This window comes from Myxine glutinosa, chromosome 12 (genome assembly GCF_964187855.1).
Source record: "Myxine glutinosa chromosome 12, kmMyxGlut1.1, whole genome shotgun sequence".
Taxonomy (NCBI): Eukaryota; Metazoa; Chordata; class Myxini; order Myxiniformes; family Myxinidae; genus Myxine; species Myxine glutinosa.
This window is the reverse complement of record NC_136272.1, coordinates 42240293-42253168: the sequence shown is the minus strand read 5'-3', so window position 1 is coordinate 42253168 and position 12876 is coordinate 42240293. Positions and strand designations below refer to the sequence as shown.

Genomic DNA, 12876 nt, shown 5'->3' with positions numbered 1-12876 from the left:
GCCACGAGGGTCGTTAACTCTGCTTGATGGGGCTATATAACTCCTTTATTATTATTATAATACCGTAAGGACTCGACTTTGTTATCCCTTTTACGCCGCACCCAGTGACCCGATGCTCACGGCACTAATGCATTTTCCATCTACGAACCGCGCTCTTTGTTTATCAGGTACAGCCATACTCGAAAAATCTGAATTCGCCGACTTTGGGACCCAAAAGCATCCGATTATCGGCCGATACGACGCCATCTTACGACACCATCGTATTGGCGTCTGCTGGGCGAAGGCGATGCGAGCCGTCCGCTGATTGGACAGTTGAGTGGTGTGATGGGTGGTGTGAACCAAATGGTCTTTTTATTCCCTTGAACATTTTAAATTAGGATATACAGTGGAACCTTGACTTACGAGTTTAATTCGTTCTGTGACCGAGCTCGTAACTCAATTTGCTCGTTTCTCAAATCAAATTTCCCCATTAAAATGCATTGAAATGCTATTAATCCGTTCCAGCCCGCCAAAAACCACACCAATTTTTTTTTAAATATGCAGTATATATAAAAATATCTCGCGCTTTATATTTCACCTGTATGCAGCATACAAGTTGGCAGGATGGCCTGGACTGGAGGTACGCACACTTGACTCTAAACTGTCCAGCCTGGGTTTGAATCCCGACCCAGCTATAACCTGTCATGTCGGTGTTTCACAGGCAGGGTGATTCATCAATGTGTGTACCGCTAAACTGGGCGCCCCGTTTGCGTCCCATTAGTTGTTGGATGTTAAGGATCTCACCGTGTCTTCCACAAAGAGAAGGCGAGCTATCGCCGGCACTCTGAACAAGTTGTGGCCTGGCATGCTCTTCTCCTCTGCCGTTATATACGTCCTCCTCGGCATCTTTTTCCAGAAGAGCCCTGTCTCGTCACAGTTGAAGATTTGCTGGGGGATGTATCGTTCGGCTTCTATCAGTTCGGCAAAAGTTATAATAAAATCTTCAGCTGCCTTCACATCCGCCTCACCAAGTCGACAACACGCACACCTCGCTCATGTTTTTCGACGATTGCGTGTTTTATATCCAAGCACATCATCCTCTTCTTCTTCTCAGTACTGCCCTTGGCACTCAATTACTTAGGACCCATGGTTGAAACTAAGAAATTTTCCAAAATAACCAACATGCGAAAACAAAACAGCAGCGATATACGGCAGATATGCTTGCACGGCAAGATAACCACGTGACCGGAACCCACCTGGTGGCGGCTGGCGTAAGCTCCAAAATAACCAACATGCGAAAACAAAACAGCAGCGATATACGGCAGATATGCTTGCACGGCAAGATAACCACGTGACCGGAACCCACCTGGTGGCGGCTGGCGTAAGCTCCAAAATAACCAAAATGCGAAAACAAAACAGCAGCGATATACGGCAGATATGCTTGCACGGCAAGATAACCACGTGACCGGAACCCACCTGGTGGCGGGTGGCGTAAGCTCCAAAATAACCAACATGCGAAAACAAAACAGCAGCGATATACGGCAGATATGCTTGCACGGCAAGATAACCACGTGACCGGAACCCACCTGGTGGCGGCTGGCGTAAGCTCCAAAATAACCAACATGCGAAAACAAAACAGCAGCGATATACGGCAGAAATGCTTGCACGGCAAGATAACCACGTGACCGGAACCCACCTGGTGGCGGCTGGCGTAAGCTCCAAAATAACCAACATGCGAAAACAAAACAGCAGCGATATACGGCAGAAATGCTTGCACGGCAAGATAACCACGTGACCGGAACCCACCTGGTGGCGGGTGGCGTAAGCTCGTAACTCAGATCTCGGCTCGCATCTCAAAGCAATAAACCGCCCGAGCGACGGCTCGTATCTCGGAAAACTCGTAAGTTGGTGCACTCGTAAGTCAAGGTTCCACTGTATAAGGAAACGTCTTTATCGTCATTTTAATAAAGTTAAATGGAGTGACGTTGCGATACTCGGGGTGCGTTGCATAAATCCTCGTAACCCAGAGAGGTGTAGCAGGTGGCGAGACGTAAGTAAGCTTTTTTTATTCCCTTGAACATTTGAAATTAGGATATATAAGGAAACGTCTTTATCATCATTTTAATAAAGTTAAATGGAGTGACGTTGCGATACTCGGGGTGCGTTGCATAAATCCTCGTAACTCAGAGAGGTGTAGCAGGTGGCGAGACGTAAGGAAGCTTAAAGATAACGAGCTGAAAACAGACGAACGATATCCCTTCCGTGGATGTTCCACGGATTTCACGTCTTTATCGTCATTTTAATAAAGTTAAATGGAGTGACGTTGCGATCAGTGAGTTGTACTTGTATACGAAGAGATAAAAGGATGGCATTGACTTCGAGACGGTACGTGATAGTTGGCTGCGGCTGGCTGATGCTGCGTTTTTTTTCTAAGTGCCATGGATGCTGATGGACATAATAAAGGTATCGGCTGATCTCTCATCATAATATTACCCGATGGAAATGAACTGTTTCTTTGTTTGTCATTTCCTGTGCAATAATGTCAAATTGATGTCAGACATCCTTTTCTATTGACAGCTGCTCTCCTTTTCGATGGCATCGTCTATTGATATGCATGTTCTTCTTTCATATAATTTTACACATTCACAATCAGTATTTCAATTCTTGCAGACATTGGAAAGGAAGTTGACTCACAGGCCAACTCTCTGGCTCAATCACAGGCCGACGCACAGGTGATGTAATTGTGAGTAGCATTTTTGCACAAGTGAAAATTGATCTTTTTTCCTAACTCTTACTCGGACAAGCAAATCCCCTATGCCATCCATAATGGTACACTCTATCCATACACCACATCCTCCCTTCCATGGATGTTCTACGGGTTTCGGCTAGTTATTATTATTATTATCTCTCAGTTTTGAAAATTCATTGAAGAAAAACATTACGAAGGCATTTACACAAAAAGGACAATCTTAACCCGCCTCCGAAAAGCACCACACTGGCTGAACTTTATAGGGACATAAACATCTCGACTACAACCCTCGTGTCACCCTTTGGCAGAATTATTTTTTTAAATAAAGGGTTAGCTTCAAAGGGAAAAACGCAGCCTCACACTCAAACTCAGTATTGCAGCAAGCCCATTCTGTTTTCCTTTTCGAGGCTTGCCTGAATGAGCACTGTCGCGATGTGGGATTCAAACGATGTTACAAAGGTCCAATTGACTTCCATGAGGGAATGGTGCACAGGATTGCAAGATATCCGAAAGACTTTTTTGCCAAGATCAAATCACATGTATACATTTTTAGAAACATTAATCCAAGGTCAACTCATTAAAGTTGGCTTTTACAAATAGCATGGATTGCACAATTACATAAACATACCACAGATAAATCCTTCACTCCAATACAATGAAATTTAAAATAACAACTCGAGCGAAGTCAATGGCCTGCCATCTCAAACCTCCCGCCTAAAGCAAAGTTGAAAGATGGCAGAAGGCTCCACGAGGAATGACCCAATATCAAATTTTTGAGTGAAAAAAAATAATCTCTTTGGACTCCTGTGACTCTAAGGTCCCTCCCCCTGGGGCCTAATCCTGGGGTCAATTCCAAAAAAATTGTAATATATTTCATGCGTCCCGTAATGTTGATTGCATATACAAAGCTTCATTAAAAATGTTTGGAAAAACTGCCCTTAATTGCATTTTTTGGTATTTGACCTTTTGACCCCACCAAGGCCACCTTGGGAGGGAGCGGCACCAAAATGATAGTGCTCTCACACCTTCTTGTTGTGTGGTGATCGTAACAACCAAGTTTGGTGAATTTCTGCACAACCATTTAGGAGGACATAGCGTGACGTGACAAAAAGATAGATCTTTTTTTTTCTTTTCTTCAAAAAGCATGGCTTTACTGCAAATATTTGCACAAATACAAATAACTCTGCTTATTCCTCTTCTGCTTTTCACTTTATAAGGGGTTTGGTCCAATGACATTTAAATTCCATTACTGTGCATTGATAAAAACTTGAGCAATTATAAGTAGTGTACAGTCACGTGAAAAAGTAAGTACACCCCATGTAAAGTTTTGACTTTTTCAACATATTTCAACATACAGCTATTTGATCTTCATTTCAACAATATTGATAGATGAAGGTGATATAATATAACAAATATCAAGAAACATTTACATTTTGTAGTCCATTGTATAATTTAAATAAACATAAATGCAAATTTCGCATGTGGAAAAAGTAAGTACACCCTTGGCTCTAATAGGTGGTATTGCCCCCTTTGGCAGAAACAACCTCAAGTAGGCGTTTCTTATAATTGTCTACCAGTCTCTGACATCGACTGGGAGAAATTTTTGCCCACTCCTCCATGCAGAATTTTTTCAGCTGTGCGATGTTTGAGGGGTTTCTTGCATACACAGCTCGTTTCAAATCCCCCGACAACATCTCGATGGGATTTAGATCCGGGCTTTGACTTGGCCATTCCAGAACCCTCCATTTCTTTCTTTTCAGCCATTCCTTGGTGGATTTACTGGTATGTTTAGGGTCATTGTCACGTTGCAAGGTCCACCTTCGGTTGAGCTTCAACTTTCCTACAGATGGCCTCACATTATCCTCAAGCACACTCTGGTACAATGAAGAATTCATAGTGGATTATATTGTTGCGGATATGGGATTTGCATCCATCCATATCCGCTTGTATATATTCCCCTATTTCCTCAATACTTCCCAACTATCCCCAATCCCCCATTCCCTAGTCCCATTTTCTGTAAACAACACTCTGTAGACCCGACCTCCCCCTATTTCCCCCATTAAATGTCGTGCCCAGGTTCACCGCATCTCATGTAAGACAACTATAGGACATCTTGCTAGTTATTCTTAGTCTATGTCAGTTAAGGACTCGTTTCCATTAATTCTGACCCTTCGTTGCACCAGAATGTGATTGTATGGCACCGTTAGGAAGTTTAGGACCTCGCAATACCTCCCCGCAGCTCTTCCTCACGGTTCAGCAACAACAACAACAACAACAGCAACGGCGGCGGCGTGCACAGGGAGTGCGCGTCCTCACTCCGGCTTGGTTGGTAGGGGGTGTTGGGAGGGCACGAGGCCTTCCCCACGAGCCGCCATCAAACATGTGCTCGACGGGGTTACCAAATAGGGGCTCCCTGTCAGCTCCTCGTCAAGGGCGGAGCCCGGTAACCCCCGCACCCAATGGAAGCGGCGGACCGGTCCCATCTGGGGCGGAGCCAACCAGCCGAGGGCGTGTCACTCCCCGTTGAGCATGCGCAGCCGAGGGAGTGGTGACGTCAGATGCGCGCTGAGCTTGGAGAAAGAAAGACGCCACCTCCGAGCGCTGTGAGGCCTCCCTGCATCTCTTGGACCGTGCTTGATCCTGTCCCCGAGCCAAGGTGCACCTTGTGCTATCGACTACCTGTCCCTTCCTGCCATCAATCCCTGTGTAAGTCAGCCTTGTTCCGTTTGTCTGTGGTCTGTCTGGGCTAAGATAAGATTGTATTTAAGTGCCCATCTCTTCTGTGTCTTTTACCTCACTCTACCTTGTAATCTACCCCTTTTCTCCACCACTAATTATACCCTCCTCCGGAGGTCTTGAGAACTGTACCCCTGGCGTCGTTTCATTTATCCCAGTCGTTGTGTCCTTTCCAATCATTGATTTAGCGTAGCGCGATTTCGCCAACGTTCGGGTGGAATCGGGTGAGTTGGGGAAGAATCGGGGGAACTGTTAGGTCGCGGCAATACCACCGCTCGGTAAATAACATCTAATCCGCGATCCGTAACAATTGGTGTCGAGGAGTGAGATACGAGGCCCGAAGCGCGCTTAACGCGCTCAAAATTACAAGCAGTTGGAAATTGTTTTGTTTTACAAAAAACCCGAATTTTGAAAGTCGCGCTATGGCAGATCAAGACGGCTGGGTTCCGGTAGAGGAGAGTGAGGCAGGGTCGATCCAGGACCAAATTGAGGGACATGAGGAGAGCGAAGCAGTGAGGGCGGCAGGTTCGCAAAATGGCGTCCTCGCGCACGAGGTTACGGGCGCGCAAAATGGCGCCTCGCAGATGGCTACGGCGACCGCGCCCGCGACCGTAGCAGCGCCGCTGGTAGATTTGAACCTTTTTTTAATACAAATGACGGCCCTTATGGCCCAGAATAGCGAACGGTTAGAACAAAGGATGGGGTCCAATAGCGAGAAATTGAGGGAGGACATGGGGGCCAATAGCCAACGGTTAGAACAAAGGATGGGGTCCAATAGCGAGAAATTGAGGGAGGACATGGGGGCCCAGATCGGAGGGTTAGGGAGTAGAATAGAGGGATTAGGAAACAAATTTGAGGGACTAGACAACAAATTTGAGGGATTAGACAATAGATTAGGGGAAATACAGGAGGGGTTAACGGGGGTAGAAAACAGAATGGCCGCTCAAGAGAATCAAATGGAAGGGATGAAAAAGGGGTTAGAGGGGTTAGAAAACAGTATGGAAGGCAAATTGAGGGACATGAGGGACCAAGCAGAAAGGGAAGTTAAACAAATGGGGCAGCAGATAGAGGGGGTCAGAATGGGGGTAGAAACTAAATTGGATGCTCACAGGGAGGAAATGGAGCAGATGAGGGTGGCATCTGGGCAGGAGATGCAAGTGATGGGAGAAGAGATCAGAAGAGGTGTGAGTGAGGAGGTCGGAGGAGGGTGGCATCTGGGCAGGAGATGCAAGTGATGGGAGAAGAGATCAGAAGAGGTGTGAGTGAGGAGGTCGGAGGAGTGCGCGAGGAGGTGAGGCACTGTAAGGAGCGCATGGAGAAGGAGGTGAGAAAGGGGACTGTAAAATTGCAAGGTGGTATAGAGGAGTTGACGCTGGGAGTAGAACAACTGACAGTGGGACAAAAGGAGTTGGGGGACCAGGTAAAGAAGAACACAGCGGTAATAGAGGGTTTAAAATCGACACAGAAGGAGATGAAAAAGGACGTAGGGGTAATTAAAAAAGAGTGTCAGACGGTACATGAGGACCTGACGAGGAAAATGAACAAGGTGGTAGAGGTGATGGAGGTTAAAGAGTGGGAGGTGCGGGAGCATATAGAAAAAAATAAGGTGGAGTTAGAGGAAGAACTTAAGGGGGCGCACGAGGAGATGAAGGAGGTGAAGCAGAAATTAGAAGAAGTGGAAGAAGGGGTGAGCGAAATTAAGAAGCGACGGAGAGAGGATAAGAAAGAGATAAAGGAGGAAGTAAAAGAATTGGTCCAAAGTCTGTGTTCGGATCGTGATGATGTGCTCATTAACCGGATGAGGGATTCGCAGGTGATGGAGGAGAAGCGAAGAGAAAGAGGACCCGGTGTAAGTGGTGACCAATATGGTCGTGCGTATGATGCGCCAGGTGATTTAATAAGCTTGGGGGTCGAGATGGACCCGGATGTTCGTGAGAGGCCAAGAGTGAGGTGTATGGCTGGTCCGGAGGGTATGGAACGAGGGTGCGAGCGAGAGGGTCCGGTGATGGGAGAGGTGCGAGGTGTGAGTGAGCAAGGTTGTGGTGGTATGGAATGGGTAGCGGGTTGCGGAAGTGTGACGCATGCATCGACACCAACAGGGGTAGTTTTTAGAGGGACAGGGGAGGCACGGGAGCCCCTTGGGGGTAATGTACTGTGGGGGCCCGGCCGGTTCGGCCCCGCGCTGACCCCGCAAGGGGCGACGCACGGGGTCCGGCAGGCGGGCAACGACTCACATACGAGGTGGTCCCACAAGGTCCCACTCGCGCCGTATGACGGTGGGTAAGGGTGGCATCCCTGCCACCCTTCCCATGATAGGGGGGCAAAGGAGCACTAGTTTATGGGGTGTATGGCAGTGGAAACTAGCCCGGGTGGGTTAGGATATTGTGTGTAGGGATCTAGCGAAGATGACATTAGGTGACGTTAAGATTAGTTAGTGACAAGAATACCTGTAGTGGGGACGCAGGTAGGTTAGAGTGGATTATAATGATGAGGGAGCGCAATAGTTTAAAGGAACGACTGGGAAGCGCAAGTTTCAGGGGGGAGTAGTTAGATGAGATGATGCTGTGTGAGAACTGGACAGGTGTGTGGAGCAGTTTTTGAGTAGTGAGTGTTGTGGATCAGCGCGAATGCGCTTGGGGGAGAGAAGGGTGCAGGCGGCACCAAGTATGAGAGCACAGGTGTGCAAGTACAGGTGTGTGGAATACATGGAGTATTGGAATGAGTGGTGTGGAGAGAGTTGGAGTAGGTGGTACGGAGTGGTGTGCATGGTGCGAAGGTGTGGATGGGGGAAGAGTGGACCCCTTTTCACGAGTACCCGGGGAGGGTAGTTTAAAGAATAGTTAGAAGGTATAGGTAAATTGTGGTTGGATATTGGCATTTGTGGTGCGGATGCAGAATGGTATTGTGGATGGGTGCATTGGTGTGGTGAAATTGGCTGGTCGTGTGGCCTGTTAGTATGAGTGTGAATGGTTGGGCACTCCGCCACTGTTAGATGTCGGCCAGGTGAGGCCGCAGGTGGGCTCTGGGAGCCGTTAGTGTCAGTGGGTGCCTGAGGATCCCGGGTGTGGATCGGGCAGGCCGTGCCAGAGAGGGCACTGAGGGGGTGAGAGTGCGAGAGGGCCTTCCCCAGTTAGTTAGGTTAGGGTGAGGAGCAGGTGAGCTCGGTAGGCAACAACAGTGGTGGAGGTGTGCAGGTGGGCGGACCAGCTGGGAGCGTCACACGACCCAGCCACCGAAATTGTGCGGGGGCACCGAGTGATGAATCGGGGGAGTGAGACCCCAACTTGAGAAGCACCACAGTTTGGTCAATGGGAATTGGTTTTTAGAACCCATAGTGTAAGTTGGCCAATGGATTGGCAGGGAAAGACCCCGGATAATGTAAAGTTGTTAAAGTCATTTAGGAAATAGTTAGGATTGATGAACCTGTCGCACCATACGCAGCCACTTACCTGAGGTGATGATGATGACTCCACACCTGTGTTTTCTTTGTTTTGTGTTGCAGGAAATGAGAATTGCTGTTTGGATTTGTGAGACGCATCACGACGTGGATAAGACATTGGGGTGATTCCATCTCTCCCTCCTTAGGAGGGACTGATGATGAATTGGTGATGGCAAATTTTGATGTTGAGTTGGAGATGGCAAATTTTCATGAGAGTTGGAAATGGCAAATTTGATTGGTTAGGAGGGAGAGAAGACGAATTTGGTTTATGGGAGGAACGGGGAAGACAGTAGGGACGTTTGTTGATGTGTAAAGTAGATGTTTATGGGTAGTGTTGTGTTTTGTGGATACAGTAAGGGGTAAGGGAGGGGCAATGTAGGTTACCTGGTGGGGGGGGGGGGGCGTACGGTAGGAACGTACCTGTCTCACCTGGTTCCCATGTGCCCCCAGTGTGCATTACCTTGAATTGCGTGCACTTTTGCGCCCTTACCACCTTACTCACTTGTCTTCTTTTGTCTCCCACCTCCGAGGATCTGGCTTTGGGGCAGAGAGAGAGGAGAGAGAGAGGTGCTGGCTCCGCAGTTGTGGGCCTGTACTTCCGCTGCTTGCTGCCTGGATCGATACACCATATGGACCGCAATTTTTGTGGCCGCCCACAATGGACCGCAGTTCTTTTGCGGTCAAGCACCACCCGTGGATGGACCTCTGGGTCAACGTGGCACCTATGCCATACAGGTGAACCACTTTTAGTTGGCCCCCCTGACGGCCACAATTTAGAAATGGACGCGGTTGGCGCCTTTCTTTATTTCTAAAGAAGCCAGAAGGCCAAGTGCACTCCATGAAGGCAAGACCAGCGGCAGAACATCGGCCGGCTGCGACACCACCGGTGACCATGGACACTTGATTGTGCATTTATTATTGAACACTTTATTGGTGCACCGGATGGTGCTGACTGTGCATAATGGGGTGGTGCTTTTGGTGCTTGGACGGGGTGCTCTGCACATTATTAAAGGCCGTAGGGCCACAGGGCACTCGTGGGTTGGTGTATCGATGCTGGCATGCGTGCTCTCTCTCTATGCATAACATCTGCATGTGTTCCTCAAAGAACAGGTCCTGGATCGTAGTGTAAATATCAGTGTAGTCTTGTGTAAATGATGCTCCCTACCGGCTGTATGTTTAGTTTGAGGATGCTTTCCGCGATTCGGTTATCCTGTGGGTGTGTTTCTGTTAGGAGAAGGGTGCAACGTCGCAGGGGGACATATTTACTCATTTGTGAACATCTGTAAAACTGTCGCACTCAGGGTTGAGTTAATAGTAGAGGGAACTACATCTGAGTGCCACACTAAAGTAGGTAAAAATTTATCGGGTCGGGACGCCCCGAGGTAGAGAAGGGTGCAATGTTGCGGATATGGGATTTGCATCCATCCATATCCGCTTGTAAATATTCCCCTATTTCCTCAATACTTCCCAACTATCCCCAATCCCCCATTCCCTAGTCCCATTTTCTGTAAACAACACTCTGTAGACCCGACCTCCCCCTATTTCCCCCATTAAATGTCGTGCCCAGGTTCACCGCATCTCATGTAAGACAACTATAGGACATCTTGCTAGTTATTCTTAGTCTATGTCAGTTAAGGACTCGTTTCCATTAATTCTGACCCTTCGTTGCACCAGAATGTGATTGTATGGCACCGTTAGGAAGTTTAGGACCTCCCAATACCTCCCCGCAGCTCTTCCTCACGGTTCAGCAACAACAACAACAGCAACGGCGGCGGCGTGCACAGGGAGTGCGCGTCCTCACTCCGGCTTGGTTGGTAGGGGGTGTTGGGAGGGCACGAGGCCTTCCCCACGAGCCGCCATCAAACATGTGCTCGACGGGGTTACCAAATAGGGGCTCCCTGTCAGCTCCTCGTCAAGGGCGGAGCCCGGTAACCCCCGCACCCAATGGAAGCGGCGGACCGGTCCCATCTGGGGCGGAGCCAACCAGCCGAGGGCGTGTCACTCCCCGTTGAGCATGCGCAGCCGAGGGAGTGGTGACGTCAGATGCGCGCTGAGCTTGGAGAAAGAAAGACGTCACCTCCGAGCGCTGTGAGGCCTCCCTGCATCTCTTGGACCGTGCTTGATCCTGTCCCCGAGCCAAGGTGCACCTTGTGCTATCGACTACCTGTCCCTTCCTGCCATCAATCCCTGTGTAAGTCAGCCTTGTTCCGTTTGTCTGTGGTCTGTCTGGGCTAAGATAAGATTGTATTTAAGTGCCCATCTCTTCTGTGTCTTTTACCTCACTCTACCTTGTAATCTACCCCTTTTCTCCACCACTAATTATACCCTCCTCCGGAGGTCTTGAGAACTGTACCCCTGGCGTCGTTTCATTTATCCCAGTCGTTGTGTCCTTTCCAATCATTGATTTAGCGTAGCGCGATTTGGCCAACGTTCGGGTGGAATCGGGTGAGTTGGGGAAGAATCGGGGGAACTGTTAGGTCGCGGCAATACCACCGCTCGGTAAATAACATCTAATCCGCGATCCGTAACAATTTGATGGTGAGCTGCCCAGGCCCTGATAAAGCAAAGCTGCCCCAAACCGTAATATTTCCACCAGCATGCTTTACAGTTGGTATCAGGTTCTTGTGGTCAAATGCTGTCTTTGGTTTTCGCCAAACATGTCTTCTGGTACTGTGGCCAAATAGCTCTACCTTTGACTCATCTGTCCAGACCACATTGTTCCAGAAGTGCTGGTCTTTGCCTGGGTGTTCATTGGCAAACTTTAGTCTTGCCCTGATGTTCTTTCTGGAAAGCAAAGGTTTCCTCCTGGCACACCTCCCATGTAGATCAAATTTGTGCAACCTCTTTCTAATGGTAGACTCGTGCACTTTGACATCAACAGTGGCAAGAGCTACCTGTAGGTCCCGTGATGACATTCTGGGGTTCTTAGAGACTTTTCAGCATCTTGGTGTCTGCTCTCGGGCTGAACTTGCTGGGGCGGCCTGGCCTGAACAAGTTGGCAGTTGTTTGGAATCTTCTCCACTTGTGGATGATCTTCCGGGCAGTCGAATGATTGATTTATAATTGTTTAGAGAGCTTTTTAAATCTCTTCCCAGACTCGTAGGCATCTATAACCTTCTTTCTGAAGGCGTCAGAGAGCTCTTTTGATCTTGGCATGGTGACGCCGCACACTTCAACAACAAAGAGCAAACCAAACTAAATGTCTGAGGTTTAAATAAGTCAGGTTCCTCCAAGATCCTCTCTCACGATGTTCTAATCATTTGTACCTGAGCTGGTGCCCCTGATTCTAATTTTAGGTATTTGAAGTAGTGATAAATGTCAGGGTGTATTTACTTTTTCCACATGCAAAATTTGCATATATGTTTATTTAAATTATACAATGGACTACAAAATGTAAATGTTTCATGATATTTGTTATATTATATCACCTTTATCTATCAATATTGTTGAAATTAAGATCAAATACCTGCATGTTGAAATATGTTGAAAAAGTCAAAACTTTACATGGGGTGTACTTACTTTTTCACATGACGGTAGGTCTGTTTCCCTCCCTCCCTTCCCCTCTCCTGCTCAAACTCTCACTCTCACTCTCACTCTGTTCCCCATCCCCCCTCCCTTCACTGGAAGGATAACCTAATGGTGGCCTATGATTGCCACCAGAGTTATGAGAGTTATTCAGATATGAGAATTGTGTCCTCTTCAGATATTGTGTCCTCCTCTTCAGATATGAGAGTTATTTAATTTTTTAAGTGATTCTTCACCATTGGGCGATAGGATATCTCCAAAAGTTATGGATGGATTTGGACAAAACTAGTTGGACAGGTTGTGTGTGTAACAAGAATCGATTCAATTTTGGTGAAGATCCGGATCCGGATCCAGCTAGTAGAGTTTTTAAAGTTATTCTTCACCATTGGAAGATAGGGCCAAAAACGATACAAAGCAGGATATCTCAAAATATTGTGGACGGATGATT

At 47.8% G+C, this 12876-nt stretch overlaps 1 protein-coding gene across 4 annotated transcripts in view; it reads right to left on the bottom strand.

The window, feature by feature from the left end:
* The window catches only part of RAD51 (RAD51 recombinase), a 75944-nt gene that overhangs the window by 8027 nt on the left and 55041 nt on the right, over positions 1-12876 (bottom strand). The window lies entirely within an intron of this gene.